We start from the raw sequence: 19,925 nt of genomic DNA on the forward strand, positions 1-19,925 counted from the left end.
ATGGCTTCCTCCCCAACCCCCACTCCCACCTCACCAGCTGTAGTTGACACACGTCTCCATTCTCACTTCTTGTTTTAAGAGTCATCTGACGATCATGCAGATGTGTGTAGGGGGTGGCAGGGGGTGGTGGCATTGCTGGTGGATGGAGTGGCTGAGACTCTGAGATTCTACTCTGCTGTCCTGCAGGACTCAGAACCTAAATTCTAGCATTTGAGGAGCTTGGAGTTGAGAGCTGTTGACATGCAGCAGGGGCTGCAGCTCCTTCAAGGCCATTTGCAAAGCCAAAGTCTGCTGATAAAATGTGTCAGGACTTTTCGCTGCAGAAGCGGCCAATGACAGGAATGTGCTCCTTGGACTCCAGGGAGTTTGTCTTCCTCAAACACTCCCAGGTGTCTTCTGTCTCGGGTCCTGTGCAAGGTACCAGGGAAATGGTGGTGAAGGTACACATGACAGCTCTCAGGGACCTGCTAGTCTGTTGAGCACGGGAACTTATTTTTCCCCAAATAAATCTCCAAGTGAGTGTAGTGCATCCTGTCCATTCATACAGTCAGGTGAAGGCCAGTTCTGTATCCTTTAAGCACAGGCTTCTGTTTTGCCCTGAAATAGCTTGGTAGTTAAGAATTTTATTCTTTACCCTAGAGACTCCCAACCAAGGGTAGGGGTGGCCATCATGCAATCAAACAACTTTTGGTTGCTGCTAGAGGGGTTGCGCTACTGGAAACTAGTGGGTAGAGACCAGTGATGCTGCTGAACATCTTACAGTACACAAGACAGCCCCCCTCCCTGCCACACCCTGGGACCCTCACCCTCGGCCTGCCAAATGTTCTGGTCCAAAATGTCAGGAATGATGAGGTTGAGAAATTCTGCTTAACTCTTACCATCTACTGCTTTCCCCTTGTCATGAAGTCACCATCACACTAGCTTTCTGGTAGGTTCCAAACATGCCAAGCCCTGTCTTATTCAGGGCCCTCAGAGCTGCTGTGCCCTCTGTCTGGAATGATCTTCCCAAGAGGATTCTCCTGATCCTCAGGTTTCTCTCACCATAGCACCTCCTACTTTCCCATCATAGCTCTCGTTCCAGTCTGCAACTCTCCATTTGTTCCTGCGATCACCAGTTATGATGCTCTCTCCCATTGGCCTGGATAATTCCTAGAGACCTGGATCCCAGCTGGGTTACTCACTGCGATATCGTTGGCTTCCAGCCCAGCACCAGGAACATAGCTCTGTATGTGTTTGTTGAAGTCAGGGGACAAGAAATAGGGGAGGTTGAAAGTGGGGAGAGGAGTGAGGGTTCTTTAGAATCAGAAAATCTGGCCAAATGCACCAATTCCTAGCTTAGTGATTTTGGGAAAATGTACTCAAGCTTGCTGAGCCTTAGTTTTCTCATCTGTAAAGTGGGGATGATAGCCAGCCCTCCCTGGTTGGCTTGCTGGATGAGGACAGTTCCCCATCTTTATACTAGGAGCTGCATGTGCTGCCAGCCACAAAGTAAGTGCTGAATAAATGGTATAAACATTGGGAGACTTTTCTTGCACATAGGGCTGGTACAGATGCTCTTGAGTGCCTGGTTTAAAGGCAGAGTGAGGAATGGTAGCAGTTAACACCCACATAGCACTACATGCGCTGGGCATGTTCCCATATTAATGTGCTTTAATCTTTACTCCTCTTCTGTTGTCACAGGTCCCACCCTGTTGTCACAAGTCCTATTCTACAGGTGAGAAGACAGTGGTTGGGGTGGGCACAGCTGAGCAGGGGTGAGTAGGTGGCAGAGGTCGTGTGCAAACAAACCCAGGCAGTCTGGCTCTAGAGTCTTAACCAGGACACTAAGCTACCCCTCTGTGATTTGTTTTTTACCTCACTTTGCAGAAATGTTCTTTCTGTCATTTCTCATTACATGTATCAAGACTTCCTGTGGTTGCAGTCAAAGCAGGCTGATTAGTCAAATCGAGTGTGGGGTGGGGGCAGAGAAGGCAGGACACTCATAAGGAGACCCACCCCCACATCCACACCTGTTTTGTGCCTGGGTCTTAATTTACAAAGGTGACTGAGTGATGACAAGGAGAGGCCATTACCATTGAAAGAAAAGTTTCATGTTCCTCACGGTTACCCTAGAAACGAGAAGCATTGCTCATGATACAGGGCTGTGGGAGGAACAGGCTTTGGTCAGGAAGTGGAAAATAGGAAGGGAGGTTTATTGGGTTTTCTCCAGGGAAGCCAAGGCAGTTTAGGACTGTCTAGTTTGAATAATTTTGGAGGGCTCTGGGCTGCAGGGATGCTTCCTAGTTGCCTGCTATATAGCCCTGGGGTCATTTAGGGCAGGAGAAATACAGGCTTGTGTATTAGTTAGATAAGATGGCAGTTGAAGGATATAGACTAGGAATTGGTTGGTGTGTAAAAGATGTGCTTCCTGCTAACCCATGGCTATTTCTAAGAATTGGCTGGCCCAAGAAGGGATAGTCTCTCCCCAGATCTGTAATGTCCCCAAATGCCAGACATTAAGCATACAGAAAATAAGAAAATATTAACATAATTGGCCCTGTGATGCATGGATGCCAACTAGACGAAGACAGAACCGCCTCAGAATACAGAACAGCCTCCATCCTTGCTCACGTACAGGCACCGGGCATGACTGCTGGGAGTGCTGGGAGGATGTGGAGCCAGCCTGGGTGCCCCCAAGTGCAGAGCTGTGCAGTGTTGATCCATATGTGTATCTTATCACCAGAAATGCCACCTTGTTTTCCTGAGCAGACTGTTGGGCCCCAGGGGCACAAATAGGCCAGTTGTTGCCATGCCTCTCTGTGGTCTGTATACATTTTGTGCCTGCTCTGTGTTTCAGGCTCTGGACTAGGCACGGAGGTTATAATGTTGAGTAATTAGGCACATTCCCTGAGCTCTCTGTCTAGTGGGGAAGGCTGAGCTTAATGAAAGTGTAAACAAGTGGCCTGGACCAACTTGGAGATAATAGAAGTCTTCTTGGAGGAAGTAACATTGTAGCTCAGTTTGGAAGGGTGTTGTGAGAACTTCTGGAGTAACCTGGAAAAAGCGAAAACAGGATTTAGTGACCACAGGAAGCACTTCTCTTCTAGTGTTGACTAATCGGCGAACATCTCTGTGCCAAGAGCCAGGACTGGTACCTCTTTTGGGGGTTCACGTCTGACATATTCTAAGGTTGGATTGCACTTTGAGGTGTACTTTACCTCATGGCATATCTAAGCTTGAACAGTAATGAGTTTGGGGGGAAAAGGAGGGAGTGTCACTATATATAGTGTCCCTTCAGCCACAGTCAGCACACATTAGTCCCTGGAGTAGGTGACTAAACAGATATGAATGTAGTGACCATGGGCTGGATTGCAAATCAGTGGTGGATTTGACAAGTTATATATCCTTCCCTGCTTCTCTGCAACTGTAGGAAGAGAACATTGCAGCACTGGTACCCTGTTGAGGTTTTTCTTGTCTGGGAAAGCAAATGTGATTACTTGGAGCTCCATCTGTTGGGCCACCTTTCAAGATGGTGGATGGTGATTGACTGGGAGAACCCAAGTATGAGACCACCAACTTCCAAGTCGAAAAGAACTTGATCACTCAGGTTCTTTTTAGCCTCTCTGCCTTTTCCCTTCCCTAATCCCCTGAGAAATGCTAATCTCAAAGTGAGTCTTCTTTTCTCCCATCCCTGGTATTTGCAAGATTGGAATTTGGTTGCCATGGTGTTTAATCTGTTTACATGGGTTTTATTTGGGCCTCTAACTACACAGTGGGCAATGTAGTCAAGTCTAGGCAGGGTTAAGCCTGGGACTGTGGAATCCTTGGTGTGTGCACACACACGTGCAGTAGGACCACCTCACACAGGCTTGAGCATTATGCCCTCCACACCTCCGGGAGTGCAGTTCACATTTTCTCATGTGAAGGATTCTCTTAGACTTGACTTGACTGTGGCCATGAGAACACAATACTACCTCATCAGGACATAAGCCTCAACTCCAGGGTCTGCACAGAGTTTCTGTGAGGACATTCGGAACCTAAAGAAGCAATCTTGCATGTACTGCTCACACATGCCCTTCAAGTCAAGTTGGTGTGAGATAAGAGACCCTGGACACCCACCTGTTAAAAATTTGGTATGTTGCCATGGTGGGAGAGCGTGTTCGCCGTTCTGTGTCTCCCCCAACCCCAAAGAAGTTTGAATGGGTTTTCTAAATGTGCCAGCAGAAAGAAAACATCCTTTTCACCTTAGACCTCCTTGTCACCTACTGTTGAGAGCCGAGTTGTGTGTCAGTAGTGAATTTTGTGATTTAACATCTGGATTAACTGTGCCAATCAAAGACGGGCTTCCTGCTCACATGAGAGGGAGGCCATCTGGCACTGGGGTTTTCTCCTCTTGGTTGGTTTCTGGAGCCCATGACTATGTTTTAAAGCCAGGTAGGCAATAGGCCATTTCCACAGGGCAATGCTGGAGCAGGATACACCACAGTTTCGCTCTGACCCAGAGCTGTTAGAGATCACAGGTCTCAGAAAAGTCACCCTCTTGAGCAGTGACCACCCCCACAAGCCAGAGTCTACCAAAGAGTGTATTCCCATGTCCTATTCAGAAGTGATTTTCCTCAATTCAGTGTCACAAGGCCTCATGGCCAAAAGACTTCTTCAAAACAGTAAACTTGACTTTCATCGAGTAAAATGACAGGGGTGCCTTTTAGGTAGTTTTTTGGTAGTAGGCATGTTTGGCAACCCAAGATGAAACTGCCAGCATTGCTTAGAGAGTGAGACATTGTAATTCAATTTGGATGTAACATAATTAATTAATTGGGGAGCAAATTGCATTAAATAGATAGCTCTTGGCTTTAATGGCACTCTGTCGAGAAACTAGCACCGCAAATGTTGTTTATTTTAATTTTTATTATCAACACCAACAATAGCAACTACAACTAATATTTTTGCATAAATTTATGTTAATTATGTTATAGGTACCACGTTGAGTGCTTGACTTTACTTAACTGTCGCAAGCCTTGCATCTAGCCTGTGACACATGCCCCATTATGATTCTCCTTTTATAGTGGGGGGTTGAGGGAATTGACCAAAGTCCCCCAGTTGCCAGGGCTGGACTGCAGGGTTCAGACCAGGCAGAGAGTTTCCAGGGCCCAGATTCTTTACTGCTGAGTGAACAACTTTTATTAGAACATTTACAGCAGTCCATGGAATATGCAAGAAGCCTTATTCGATAATGATGATGATGATGATGATGATGATGATGATGATGATAGGCAGCAGAGAACCAAAGTGCTGCTGGTTCAGGAATGTTGAGGTTTTCATTCTATGCAGTTATAGCTCTAATGTACCTTTTGTATCAGCACTTTTGGATTTTGTGAGGAAGTAAGTGATAGGAGTAATCTGGCTCCGCACTCTGTTGAGGGTAGTGATGGTGGTGTTGGCTTTGGGGCAGCCAGCAGAAGTCAAAGTTTTGATTCTGTGCTGGCACAGGCAGTACAAATGCAATAGTGGGAAGGGCAGGGTCTGTGCTGGCTGTTCCGGCATGACTGGGTCATGATCTCTCACAGCAGAGCCTCCTAGCTTGATTCCAGATGTCCCGGAGACCCTGCAGGTCACTTCCTGTCACTCAGTGCATTCCTTTTGAGTCTGTTATTTGCAACGAAAACCCTGTCTTATATCTTTCAAATATCAATACTTCAAAAACAATTGAGTCATTTTAGTGGGAATTCTTTTGCAATGTGTGACCACTCCCATCTTGTCTCCTCACAAAAGGAGCTCTGAAGATAACTGTGGTTCAAAGTCATTGTCACACATTGTTCTCATTTGCTTGTGAAGGAAGGGGCTTTGAGGGGCTGTGGAAGGCTTGGGAGACCCAGGCTGCTGGGCCTTTCGAATGCTTTGATCTAATGTTTGAGTGTTTCAGTTTCTCTTTGTCCTCAAACTGTTGGCTTCTCTCAAATCCCTTTCTTATTTTCTGCTTTCCAGTAAACTTCAAAATAGAATTAAATTACAACTTGGAAGTTACCCTATTACTCTTTCTAGCTCGGAAGTGGGAGGTTTGGGCACACTTTGGCAGCTGCCTGCTCTTTCTGTTCACTTTTAGAAGGTGGTTTGGAAGAAGGTCTTTGTAATTTGCATCTTCTTTTCCCTTGACTCTGGCTCTCTCCAGTTTTGATATGTGTCATTATGGGCAGATCCCTTGGCCCAGTTTCTACAGCCCAGTTTGGGTCCTCAGCACTGTCTAAATCTGGCGTCTGAACTGGGAATGGGCCTCGACATGCCCTGCGAGGGCTTCCTGATGTCCCCTCCCCCAAGTATCTAATGCTTCTTATTCTTCTAGCAGTGAAAACATATCATCCAGAACAGTGTTGTCCCGTCCAGTGGGTTCTGAATAAACTGGAGGAATGTTTCCAGTTTGAGGTTGGAAATCAGGTACTTGGTCAGGAAATTTCCGAGTGAACTATTGTGAGCCTCTAGGCACGAAGCTCAGAAATGACTGTGAGCTGGAAGAAGGCTGAGATTGGCTTCAGAAGAGCAGTGCTGCGAAGTTCCCGAGGCTCTGGCTCCGAAGATTTCATGAGAATTTGTGATATATACATTTGTTCCATTTAGTGAGTGCTTACCAAGCGCATGTCACTGGGCCTAGTAGGCACTTTGAAAAGCAAGGTTCCATTTCTTCCTTAAAACGAACCTGCATTATTTCCATGTTACAGTGCAGGTAACCGAGGCTCTGGGACACTAAGTAACTTGCTCAGGGTCACAGAGCCAGGAAGTTGCAGAGCCTGGATTCGAATGCAGACTTGCCTGATCCCCAAGGCCACACTCCACACTGAACTTCACACAGCACCTGCTTCGGTAGGACTCCCACAGATGGACGGCGAACAGGCAAAGAAAATGAATGGATGAATGCAGCAAAGGGGTTTAAATAGAAAGGGTGACTTTTAAAAGACCCTTGCATGTAGACACAGTCTATGCTCTCTAATTTTATTTTCCTGTTATATCCACACACCCAGCCCAGGGGCAGGCATATTCTAAGCACACAAAATAAAATGTCACTTGTTTTCTTTTTCTTTTGAATTAATCATTGAACTGTTCAGCATCTTCCTCCTTGTCCTAAAGAGCCTTGTGGTCCCTTTTGACCCCTTGGATCCAAATGGCTGTTGGAGGTTGGAGTGAATACAGACTCTCTTCCCTGGAGCCTCCTTTGCTCCACGTGTCTCCCCATCTGCTTTCCAGATGAGCAGATGACTCATCAGCTCCCTGCAGCCTTCCCAGGCTTGCGTTTTGTCTTCTCTGCTCTCTTTCTGAATCTCCTAGATGGAAAACTCTTTTGGCTGCAAGTGATGGAAACCAACTCAATCTAGTTCAGGCCCCAGAGGGAAATTTGGTGGCTCCCAGATGATGGTTCACAGGAACCTTGGGAGAGACCTCATCGAAATACAGAGAGGGGATGTGGTGTGCTCCAGGTCACACATCTGTTAATTGTAGGCAGGGCTGGAGAGAACTTGGGAATTTTGAGAATAATACCCAGCATATAGTAGATGCTCAGTAAATCTTTGTTGAATGAATGAGTGCGTGAATAGGTGAAGTCTTGGTCTTCATTCCCCCTCCCCATGGCAGGGAGGAAACAGAAGGCAGGCCATATGGAAGAGCAGTGGCCATATTCTCCGCCTGCCATGTCACTCGCATCCTATACTACCAGCCCACGGCTTGGCTTCTGCTGGCCTCAGGTCCCAGGTTTTCTCTTTGCCCCGAGTTTGTCTCAGCCACTGCCTGCCTCAGTCTCTGACTGGGTATCCACAGGCTCACAAAGGCCCCACAGTGAACGGCTGTCTTTCATTTCTTGCATCAGGCTGGCTAGGCTGACCACAGCCAAGGAAGATGCCAGACGTGGGGTTTGCTGCCAAGAGCTCTGCAGTGCCATCCCTGTGAGTTCTGACTCCCTGGGGCTCCCAGTGGGTGAGAACAAGGGCTGGCTGTGCCCGAGCCCCTCGTCTTTGGGTGGGGTGTGTGGCGAGTGGAAAGTCAGCCGCTTGGACCTTGTGGCTTGGCCTCCGTGAGCGTGGATGTTTCATAAAGTGATTTTTCAAGGCCTTCTCCCTCCACCGGGCCTTGGCAGCCGTGCCAGCTCTCCAGAACTGAGCAGCCCTTGTGTCTGTTGGGAAGAGACGTGAAAATGAGGGCTGGCTGGAGCTGGCGGACACAGGGCTCTGATTCCAGGAGAAACTGGGTGTCGTGTGGTACTGATGCCTGGGGCAGAGCTGACAAGCAGCGCATTCACTCCTCGGCAAGAGTTGCCTCCTTCTGTGGCATCAGATCCCCCCTTTGCACAGCCAGGACATTGATCAGCCGTGTCAGCTGTGTAGAGGTGGCTCAGGGTAGTGAGGCCATTTGTTTAGTCAGGGGAACACTAAATACTATTTTTCTAATCTGAGTCATCCCTCCAGAAAGCTCTGTCCTTGTGTCCAACAATATCATGTGTTTACTTTGCATTGGTGTGAATGCAAAGGGTGGCCCTTGCATGGAGATGGGGGTGCACGTGTACACTGTTGCAGCACTCATACACATATTTATGCCCGTCTTTATAACTCTGGGTCGCATTTGTCTGTCGCTGTAGGCGCATGTCTTTTGTGTGGGGACATAACTCCGAATATAGTTTGTGTGCGTGTTTCTGTATGTAGGAGTGTGTCCCCGAGAGAGACAGGATGCCTGGATTAAAATCATGACCATGTGACCTTTACAGAGTAGCTTAACCTCAGTGAGGCTCGGTGTTCTCACCTGTATAATGGGATGATAGTTCTCACCTCAAAGAACAGTTACACAAGTTAAAGCAGGCCTTACTCAGCTCCTCGTAAGTGGTTGATAAATGTCAGTTACTGCTGCTGGTGTTGTTTTGACTGTGTGTGTGAGCTTCCGTGTATGTCTGTTCATGTTGTCAGCTTTGGCAGGAATTGTGGCAGCTTTTTCTCTTGCTTTTTGAGCAGACGTTCCAGCATTGTGAGTTCTGAGGTGAAAGGTAACAGCATCAGAAACTCTTGGTCTCTTTAGGGCTGCCCAGCCTGTGCTTCCTGGGTAGGGGTGGGGTATGCCCATCCCAGTGCCCTGTGTCCCCTGCATCTCACTCATGCTTGTCACTCTCCCCTTGAGCATCTCCCCCCCCACACAGGATCTTTCTGACATCACTGTGGTTTCCTGAGAGGGCCTTAAATAATCCTCCGTGTCTGTGGTCTGAGTTGTAGAGAGAATCTCTTTGTGCGTAAACCATCTAGTGGACTCTCCTCACCCAGACTCTGGCTCCTTCATAAAGGCTGCCTATCTAGCCCGTCAGGCTTGAGGTCAGAGTCCAACTCTTAACGGAGACCTTGTGTCTGAAATTGAGATGAGGGTGAGCTCTTCCTGGCTGTGCATCTGGGACAGGGCCTTTCCCCTCCTCCTGCTGTGAGAAGCTTTTCATTGGAGGTGGAGTGGTGAGAGGAGGAAGAGTCTCAGATTCAAATGCTGGTTCTGCCACTGACTGGGTGTGTGATCTTGGGTGGGTCACTTGCCCTTTCTGAACATTAAGTTCCTCATCTGTCAAATTGGATATGTGGATTAAAGGGGGTTGTTCCCATAAAACCCTTAGAACAATGCCTGGCTCCTAGGGAACATGGATGTGTTAGCTTTTGTTGGCTTATCATCAGGTACTGGCCCATCGTTACTCAAATTCTTCATAGTGGATGCCCGCCCTTAGGGCCTGGGTGGTGGCCACCTTCCGCTTTCACATAGAAGGCACTCAAAAAGCATTTTGTGATGTATTCAATTAATCACTCCTTACAAAACAAGATATAGTGGAAAAGCCACTGGAGTACATAGAGTAAGACAACAAGCCCGTTACTGGGAGAGCTTAATGATGGACATCTTCAATTCCCATGCTGTGGAAGGAGGAGGTACTTCACAGAGAAATTACAGGTTCCGACATCCCCCAAATAAACCCCTCCCGAGCTTAACACTCATTCCTTTTGCAGTTTATTTTATATATCCACAGTTTAAACCATCCTTTAAAAATTTCACCCATGATCCACCTTTCCAACCCAACAGCTATTTTCACATCTTCATAATCTCGTCCATTTTTACCTTCACTCATTTTTAAGGTGTTCACTTTGTCTTTTTCATGCCCACTTAATGGGTTTTGTAAACATTTTAAAAGCATTTTGTAGTCTTCATATTAATCATTCTAATTAGTGCATAGTTTTCTGTTGAGTTTGATGTACCTTAGTTAATGCTACTGTTCTCCCATCATTGAACATTTAGATGTTTTTGTTGTTACTCTGCATAAATAATGTTGTAAAAATCTTTGAACACATGGCCTGTATTTACTTTTTTCAGTTATTTCCATAATAAAATTTTAAGTGTGAGGTAACTGACCAACCAACATTCCATAAATGCTTGTACTCCTAAATGTTACGGAGGCTGGTCTGACCCTGAAAATGGCCACAGCCACCAGCTGAACGTAGTTAGCATTGAACAGTTAAGCCAGGTGTTATCCAAGGTGGAAAGGTTATTACTCCCATCTTGCAGATGCAAGAACTGAGGCAAAGAGAGGTTGATTGCCTGCCCAGGATCATAGAGAAGGATGTTAAAGGAAGTCATCCATTCCTTTAAGAGACTTAGTGGTAGAACACTGCAAGTAATTACATCACTAAGATCAATGTTGTCCTGGCCAGTGTTTGAGGAAAATTATAACTATTCCCACCACTTAAGCATGAAAATGCTAAATAGGTACCTATTAGTATATCTCCGTGTAAGCATTTAGGCAGTAAGCGAACTTGCAGGAAGCCCCTTCTGACTTTTCATGAAGCCTGCTCCTGCCCGGTGTGGTATTGTTCCCGGCAGCCCCTAGGCTGAATGGTGGGGCTTGGCTAGTTAATTCCAAGCCCCTGCCCCTTGCTTCCTCTTGCTATTCCCTCACAGTGTTTCCTACTCCTGAGGCCTCAGTGTCCTGATATCTCTCTCCCAGCTTCCCTGCTGTTCTCTGAAAGCACTCATCCACACTGAGTGGAATACAGAATTCATTTCAGGTAGTGTGGGTTTAGGCAAGGACTAATTTCAAAGAATTGACTCTGAAGAAAACATTGTAGAACAGAAATGTGTGTGTCTGTCTTTGAGAAAGAGAGAGAGAAGACTGAGATATTGAGGTGGAGAGAAAAGACTGCTTTATGTCCTTCTCCCTCTGTAAGTTTGCAGTGACTTCTTGCTACATTCAGAATAAAGTCTCATTTTCTGACCTATTCCTTCTGATTCTCCCCACCTTCTGGCTTCATCTTGATCAACTCTCTCTGTTCAGTCTATCCAGTCAAGCCAAGCTGACTCCCTTTCTCTTTTGTAGTCACAATTTCTATCCCTCTTGGCGCAAGACTCCTGTTACCTCAGCGGCACCACCTCTTCCTTTTTCCAGGCTCAGTTCCCCCTCCTTCAAATCCCAGATCAACTTCCATCAGCCATCCTTATTCTAACTCCGTACCTTGTTTCTTTCACTCATGGCTTTTATCACGAGTTGGCTTTATAGATTGGTTGGTTGGTTGGTTGGTTGGTTATGTGTTTCACTTACTAGACTGTACCTGGGTGAAAGCATTAGGCATTGGATCTGTGTTATTCTCCAAGGTTCCTAGCACCTGGTACAGTGCCAGCACATGGTAAGCTGTGCTCACTGTTTGTTGATTGAATGCTTGATGTGGCTCCTGGCACCTGTCCTTCACAGCAAAATGGCCATAGACTGAGAAGGCTGCGAGTGCCAGGAAAGAGTTTGAGGCTGTGCTTTCCTTGTTGTATGATGAACGTGAACCCCATCAAGGACCAGTTCACTGGACTGCAGCCCTTGGGGAAATTTGTTGGCTTGGTTCCTGGTGCTTGTATTTAAAGCACAGTGGTTCTGGGTTTTTTTTTTTCTTCTCAGAGAAATATTTGCTTTATCTGTGACAGTGCGTATTTTATTGGAACTGAGCAGGAGGATGTTGACCTGAGATGTGAAAACATAGTTTCCAGAGAGACTCTGTCAATGGCTTAAAATTAATAAAGGCTCAGCAGTGGGTGGCGGGGGGGTGGTATGTGGACACTGTGATTAAACTGCTGCCATTTTGCTGTGGGGGCGACACTACGTCTCTTTTAGAGGTGGGTTAAGGGGATGAAAATTTGAATTGGCATATCTATAAACAAGTTATTACTTCAGTGGTGAGATAATTTGTTGAGAAAATGCCATTATTTTCCCAATCTAGGGCCCTCGGCGTGTGTGGCTGGGGCACTGTGCTGGCTGCTGCTCTTGCATATAGATGCTGAGAAGTCGCTGGGTGGGGAAATGAACCTCAGATTAAAGCCTGTTTGTTCTTAAATAAATTGAACTTTCTGTTTTTCACGGTATAATGGAAAGGGAGAGGGTTTCCCCCTCCCATTTTCAGTGCGGGGTTCCTGGAGTTGTCTACCCCTCCTCCTTCACTCTCAGGTTCCTTCTAGCAGCATAAGGAACTCCAGGGACTCTCGTTCTGCCTGAGGGACCCGGGGGGGACCCAGATCCCTTTTCTTCATAGGGAGGAGACTCAGAAGGGTTTTGAGAATCTCAGCTGCTCTTCCCATGCTTTCCTGGCACCTGGAGGAAGTCGTTCATTATAGGTTGAATTGTGTCTCCCAGAATGCATGTTTTGAAGTCCCAGCCCTTGGGACCTTAGAATGTGACTTTATTTGGAAAGAGGGTCATTGCATGTGTAGCCAGTAAAGATGATGCCATACTGGAGTAGGGTGGGCTGCTAAATTGATGCAACTGGTGTCCTTATAAAAAGGGGAAATTTGGACCGAGACACACACATGGGGTGAACGCCATGTGAACATGAAGGCAGTTATTGGCGTGATGCTTCTATAAGCCAGAGAACACTGAGAATCGCCCACAAAGCACCAGAAGCTAAGAGAGATGCATGGAACAGATTCTCCTTCATGGCTTTCAGAAGGAACCAAGCCTGCCAACACCTTGATCTCAGACTTTCAGCCTCCAGAGCTGTGAGACAATAAATTTCCACTGTTTCAGTCCGTGGTACTTTGTTATGGCAGCCAAAAGAAATTGAATACATCATTGTAGAGCCTTGGTTGGCCTACTACCCACCACCACCCCTGAAAAACCCACTCATGCCCACTCAGGTCTGTCCCACCCATGTCTTGAGTGGGCTCGTGACGGTACCACTTTGCCCGCCTAGATTTGAGCAGAGGCTGCCCTAACGCTTGCCTGAAACACAGTCTGCTTTGTGTTGTTATTGTGCAGGTGACAGCCTCTCCGGGTGTGAACCCCCGAAAGGGATCCAGGTCGCTCTCTGTGACCTGCTCCCAGCGGGTGCTTACTTAGTGCTTGTTGGATTTGTCCACTGACCTCTGAGACCCGTTCAGTTCTTGTCTTCATCTTTCTGGAGTTTTCACCCCTTGGCTCGTTAATCCTTTGGTGAGCATATGCTCCTTTTGCAGCCTGCATGAATCTGAGATTGGATGCATTCTCTCATAAGGCCTTGTATATGCGAAAGAGCTCTGCAAACTGTAAAGTACTCTAGAAAGATTGTAGTGATGACTGATTCTTTTGTTTGAATGTCTGACTCAGGGCAGTGAACTAGAATCAGAGGCCCTGTTTCATGTCCACTTGGCCACTTCCCAACCGGGTATCCTTAAGGAAGTCTCCCTGAGCCTTGTTTCCCATCTGTTAAGCGGTCATGATTGCCTTGTCTGCCTCCTGGATTGGTAGAGGGAGAGGCATTTGATGGCAGTGGAGCATAGGAGGACATACACACAGATCCACATAAAATGGGGAAAGGAGGTGGGTGTAGTGAGCTGGGGAGCAGGCACCCCATCGAAAGGGGGCTCAGAGGGAGGTTGGGCCCACAGTGTTCTAGATATTCAGAATTTCTAACAAGCCAGAGAGGCAGATTATCGTGCTGTATTCCAGCCTTCCGGTGCTGTCTAAAATGTTATTAAAACCACACAAAACAGGTTTGTGGGCTACTCCTGGCCCCATAAGCCACCATTTGGTGGCTTCTATTGTAGAATTTGATACAGGCTGGGGTTGGTGCCAGTGCTTGCTTTCTCTTTTACCCAAACCTGCTGCTCTAATTTTGAGAATTCTGTGAAAAGCAAGAATTAGTGTTGACCAAGGAAAAGTTAGGTGGTCACCTCCTCTCAGAAGGCTTCACTGATCTCATCCCTGCAATTTGAAATGGTTTAGAGGTTAGCAGACTCTTTCTTGAAGGACCAGGTAGTAAATGTTTTAGACGCTGGGGGCCATTCAGTTTCCTTGGCGATTACTCAGCCCTGTCTCTGCAGTGTGAAAGCAGCCAGAGATGATATGTAAATGAGTAGGCATGGCTGTGTTGCAGTAAAACTTTTTTTCCAAAAACAGGTCACTGATGGATTTGACCCATGGACTAGCAGTTTGCTGACCACCCCCTTGGGTGACCACACGCAGTTATCTGCGTGTTATATGCTGTTCTAACACTTGGAACTTAGCCTCTCACAAGCAGATTACTACTGCAACTCAGAATAAAAACATTGGTCGAGCACTTACTATGTGCCAGGGGTTGTTCTAAGCCCTTCATTTGTATTTACTCAGTTGTCACAAGTTTATGTGGGAGGTCCCATTTCACAGGGAAGGAGACTAAGTCTTCCAGAGGTTAAGCAGTTTGTCCAAAGTCACCCAGCTAATAAAGACAGAGCTGTGTTTTCATAGTGTTCAAGTAAATGCTTTGCCTCTCAGGTTCACCCAGCAGGCTGTTTCTCTTCTTCTTTGTGTCTTCTTGGTGCCCAGCACAGGGACCGACCCAAAGGGTGTGCTCAGGAATCATTGAGGGAGTGACAGACATTGTTTCAGGTTTTGCAAACCTGTCCAGGAGAGTGATAAAAATGCTGCTTTGCAGCTGTTCCCAACTAGACTGTGACAGCCCGCCTGCTGCAGGGACATGCCACCAGGCTTTTCTAGGCAGGCCCCTTTGTTTCCCTTGCACCAAATCTGGCAGCTGAATGCTGGGAGTGGAAGCTCTGGTTCGGGCTTGCGTGGCACCAGTTTGAACATCTGGTCTTCTCAGCAGCCCGGCAGTCTGACAGGCTCTTGACAACGTTGATCTCTCTGCCCTGGTGCCTTCTGAACCATTGCAGCCTCTGCTGCTGCTGATTGGAGGGGCTCATGAGCGGACTCGTCCATTAACCAATGAACAGGTGAAAGTGACAAAGAGGACACACATGGCCTGGGTCCCTCCCGGAGGGGTCCCTGAGGGATCCCATGTCATTATGGTAAATTGATTCTGCTATGGAAAGCTCTTCCGGTATTTCATTATGCTTGAAGGAGTCTCTGGTGGGAGCCTTCTGCACAGTGAATGATGTCCTGGCAATTTCTCTGCCTTAGATGTTTGGCTTCACTTTCACTGAGTCACCTGTCTTGTCCTGTACTTCCACTGGCAGTGCTCAGACTAACATAATGAGTAATAATAATGATTACGATGCTTTATACTAACACATTGCTATGTGACAGGCACCCTGCCGGATGCTTCCTATGCACTGTCTCATTTGACCCTTTCAACTCATCGATGGGTGAGATGCTGACCTTTTACCTATGGTTAAACTGAGGCATGGGGAGGTTAAAGAAATAATGTGCCCAAGATTACAGAGCTAGTGAGTGGCCCTGCTGGGACAAGAATCCAGACTCTCTAGCTCCAGGGCTAGGGCCCTGCACCACTCTGTCCTGCTGCTCCCTCTGTGCGTGGCCTTAGTTACTTGTAGAAATGTCCTCCTCCATGGTCCTCTGAGCCATCACTCGTAGCCGAGATCATGCCAGAGGTCACTGAGGATGGACTGGTTTTCCCAAACATGTGCCTTCCTGTCAGGACAGTTGTTACACGGGCGTGGGCCACACCTGTGCCATCCGGCATGGTGGCCCCAGCCAGGTGTAGCCCTCTAGCACTGGAAGTATGCTGAGTGTGATGAGAAATTGAATTTTTCATTTTGTTTAATTTTAATTAGTTTACATTTAAACCTGATATGGTTGTTGGAAAGCTTTTAAATGTGTTTGGAACAACTTGGGCCTGAGAATTTAATTTTTCCTTTGATATTCTTATGCACTCCAAATATGGAGCACAGATTTCTAATGGAATGGTAGCATCTACACTGAGAGGTGCTGGAATGTGAAACACACACCACACCCTCCGGATCCGCCTGCTCCCTTAATGCGCCACAGCCGTGTTTTCCTCCCGTGGCGACAGACACTGCTAAGGGTGCTGGGTGTACAACAGTGAACAAGACACAGAAGTCAGAAAAGGAAGGAAAACATAAAATGAGAAGTGTTGTACCTGGAGTTAAAGCAGTGTGACAAGATGGAGCTGGTGGTCACCAGAGGGCCCTCTGGGTAGGCGACGCTTGACCTGAATGACCGGAGAAGTCATGGGAAAACCTGGAGGAACAGCATTCCAGGCAGAGGGAAAAGGCCTTGAGGCATCGCAGAGGATGGACTGTTCTCGAAACAGACAGAAGTGCTGGTGCCCAGAGGAAGAGGGAAGATGGGGGTGACAGGAGTTTGTTCTAAAAGCAGTCGGGAGTAAGATCTTATGGGGCTTTGTGATCCAGGTTGAAAAGCTAACGTTTTATGCCCAGTGAGATAGGAATCTTTGATTTATCATTTGCTATTTTGTGTGTTACTTGGTTTATGATTTTATAAAGGTCCCTCCAGCTACTTGGGTAGAGATAGGACCATGGGGAGTGAACAGGTGTTGTGATCTGAAACTGTGATTTGGACCAGCCTGGTGATGGCCAAGGTCGGAAGTGGACAGTTGCGGACACGTTTCATGGTCGATGCTGTTAGACTTGCCTGTGAAGTGGAGATGGGTTGGAGGGGTTGGGGGGTGGGGATGCCCAAAAGAAAACAAGGAATCAAGGGTGACTTGGAGTTTTTGGCTTGAGCGCTAGGGTGAGTGGTTCTCCCCTTGACTTAGGCACTTTCTTGTCACTTTTAGCCCACTGGTATTGTTTTAATTTCCTTCCTTCCTCTGCCCAGCTCCTTCTGGCAGCTGAAATATATATATATCTGCAGCCTTATTGGATACATCTGTTTTGAGCGGGGGGCAGAGGAACTTATCTTTCATTTTGGTTCAGGGCCCTATTTTTCTTGTAACCTTCCTCCCTGCAAAAGTCTGTTCCTGTTGATGGAAATGACGTTGGGACTGAGAAGAGATCTCTCAAACCTCCTGTTCACTTCCTGGCGTTTTCCCCCTGTGGGAGATGCTAAAGATGTTGCCGAGGTGGGGGGTGAAGTGGTTATTTAATTGTGTGCAAAGGAGATGTGGTGGGCTCCACAGACAAAGGGCAGGGCTGGGGTTCTGGGAGAGCAGCACCCGACAGGGTTCCATTTCCTGACTTTAGGGCCCAGATGAATTTCTACTTCACTAAAAATACCTCAAGAGCTAGGTGGCAGCTTAAAAAGCTGTCGGTAAATTTAAAACAGGTTTGCGTGCCGCTGATTATAGCAAAGGATGAAAAGTTAGTAGAGAATTTTCCACCACACATTTTGTTTAACTCCTGGTTCTCCATCCTGTCTTGCATCCTATCTACTTTGATTCTTGGGTGGGGGAGTTGGGATGGTGGGTTGTATTTTTAAGTGTCTTTTTTGTTTTAACTTGTCAGTGGCCAGGGACTACATCGAATGTCTTTTAGGCTTACCCGTCATCTTGCTTAAGAAGAGATGATGTGCTAAGGTGCTGGGGCTGAGTAGAGAGCAAATTCAGGGTGAGCCAGTAGCATCATGTGCCTGGCTGTCTAAACACAAGCACACACCCAGGCTACGTGTTTACCTGCAAGCCTGCTTCGGAGTGTCTCCAACCCATTCTCTGTCGTCCTGCTCTAATAGCCATCCTTCTAGATCATCCTGGAAGTGAGCAATTATTAACCCAATTCCGAAGCAGCTAGTGCTGATTAAGTTTGTTTTAGAGACTTTCTGTGCAGTATTGCATTGAATCCACACAACAACCCTCTTGACTATTGATGGTGTTGGATTTTACCTGAGCCCTGAGCTCCTGTGAAAGAGCAGAACACTCCCTGCACCCTTTCGTGTTCTGGAAACTGGTGCACTTGCAAAGCATTGCCCTTCTCCGTAAGACTTAGATATGGTTCACAGATGCCCCCTGTGAAAAGGCCAGACACACACCCTCCAAAGTCCCATTCTTTGCTTCATAAATGATTAGCTGAAATGCTGTCCTCACTGATCAGGCAGAATGAAATGCTTGCTGGCTACACTTTGCTTAAGCATCTCTCCTTTCCCCAGTCCCCCTGTGCTTTTGCCCACCCTCGGCCAGAGCCCACAGACTGCCCTTCCTGAGAACAGGCTCTTCTCATCTACCCGATCCTCCCACACTTTCATCCCGCCTCCCCACACCCAGTCCTTTCTGGTCTCGTTTACTCTCTTCTGTGAGAGAAAAACCTAACTTTTGAGATGTTTGTAGATTTTATGGTCAGAGCCTTCACCGGACCACGAGTCCCCTGTCCCCTTACTGCAATAGGCCCTGCCCCCCCCCCCCCTTGCAATAATCCTTTCAGATAAAGTCTCTCCTTACTAAGTCTAGATCTGTTTTCTCTCTGGTAGTGCCTATTATGGTGATCTCCATTTTGCAGAGGAGGAAGCTGGGCTTGGGGAGGTGGTAAGAGGCAGAATGGGGAGCTCTGCTGTCTCTGAACCCTGCCTGATTCGTCGGCAGTTAGCTGTTTCCCAAAACTCTGTTTATGAAATTGGGACTTTACCTGAACTCTGTGTGTCCTCAGTGTGCGTATTACCTAGTTGTTGATAAAACATGTCTAGGCACAGTGTGTGTCTCATCTTCGCTTTATAGCCCCGGGAGTAGAGAGACTTGTGCAAGACCCCTGTGTTTTGTGTACCCATGTACCGTACTAATAAAACTCAAAGAAGACGAAAATAATGAGGCCACCAACGAAAACAGGCCTGCTGTGGAGTCTGAGCTTCCAGCTTGGATGTTGGGGAAGGGACCTGGCCTTGGAGAATGAGTGCGATGTGACGATGTGGGGGTGGCGGGACTCCCCCATAGCGGACTCTCGGGTACAAAAGTGGGGGTGAGAAAGCCCAATGAGGGACCTACAGCCTTGCCTGCCTGGCTGCTAACTGCACCTTCTTCTCAGGCAGTGGGGAGCCACTGCAGGTCTTTAAGCAAGAGAATGTCACGATGAAAATGGTAATAATAATGATGGTGATGATCACAGCCTGCTCCTTTGTGTTTTTATAGCTCCCCTCCCAAGGTGCCCTTCTCCGGAAAGCTGGCAGTGCTTCACAGATGTTATCTAATTAATCACCAGCGCTTCCCTGCTGAGGGAGGTGGGGGGTAGCTAATATCCCCATTTTTCAAGGGAGGAAAATGAGGCAGTGAGCAGCTCTCTGGCAGCCTAGCAAGACAGTGTCAGTCAAACCTGGGGAAGACCCTGCAGTAGAGTTCTTCCTCCTCTCTGCACGTCCCAGACCCACAGCCCACTTTGGGAAGTGGAGTCCCCCAGGCTAGGCTGGTGTGTGCTCAGAGAGGTCCTGATGACACAAAGGACGGAGGAGTCGAATCTGGGTATCGTTGAGCGGTGCTGGGGTGTGGAGTGATGACTGGGGACTGGCTCAGGTCACATCTGGATCGGGGCTCTCCTTGGACTGTTGCTGTGCCCTTCCTCTGCTCCCACAAAAGTCTCTTCCAGGGTGTTTATCATCCTTCTCTGCATCCGTTGACTTTTCTGACTGATCTGTGTCCTCCTTCAGACAAGGAACCTACCTTTTATAATCTAACCTCAGTGCCTGATTCCAGTACTTTGGCTTGAACCTTCACTCTGCCGTCCACTCATCCGGGGGGGAGTCACGCCCCACCCCCCCAGCCTCAGTTTCCTTGTCTACAAAATGATGGTAACAGTTACATCCACTT

General features: G+C 47.4%; 1 protein-coding gene across 1 annotated transcript in view; it reads left to right on the forward strand.

Annotated features, from left to right (window-relative positions):
* Positions 1 to 19,925, forward strand: part of XYLT1 (xylosyltransferase 1) — a 302,100-nt gene that overhangs the window by 45,958 nt on the left and 236,217 nt on the right. The gene's annotated exons all lie outside the window — the stretch shown is intronic.

This window comes from Phyllostomus hastatus, unplaced genomic scaffold (assembly GCF_019186645.2).
Source record: "Phyllostomus hastatus isolate PE091 unplaced genomic scaffold, TTU_PhHast_1.1 phas_scaffold_385, whole genome shotgun sequence".
NCBI lineage: Eukaryota > Metazoa > Chordata > Mammalia > Chiroptera > Phyllostomidae > Phyllostomus > Phyllostomus hastatus.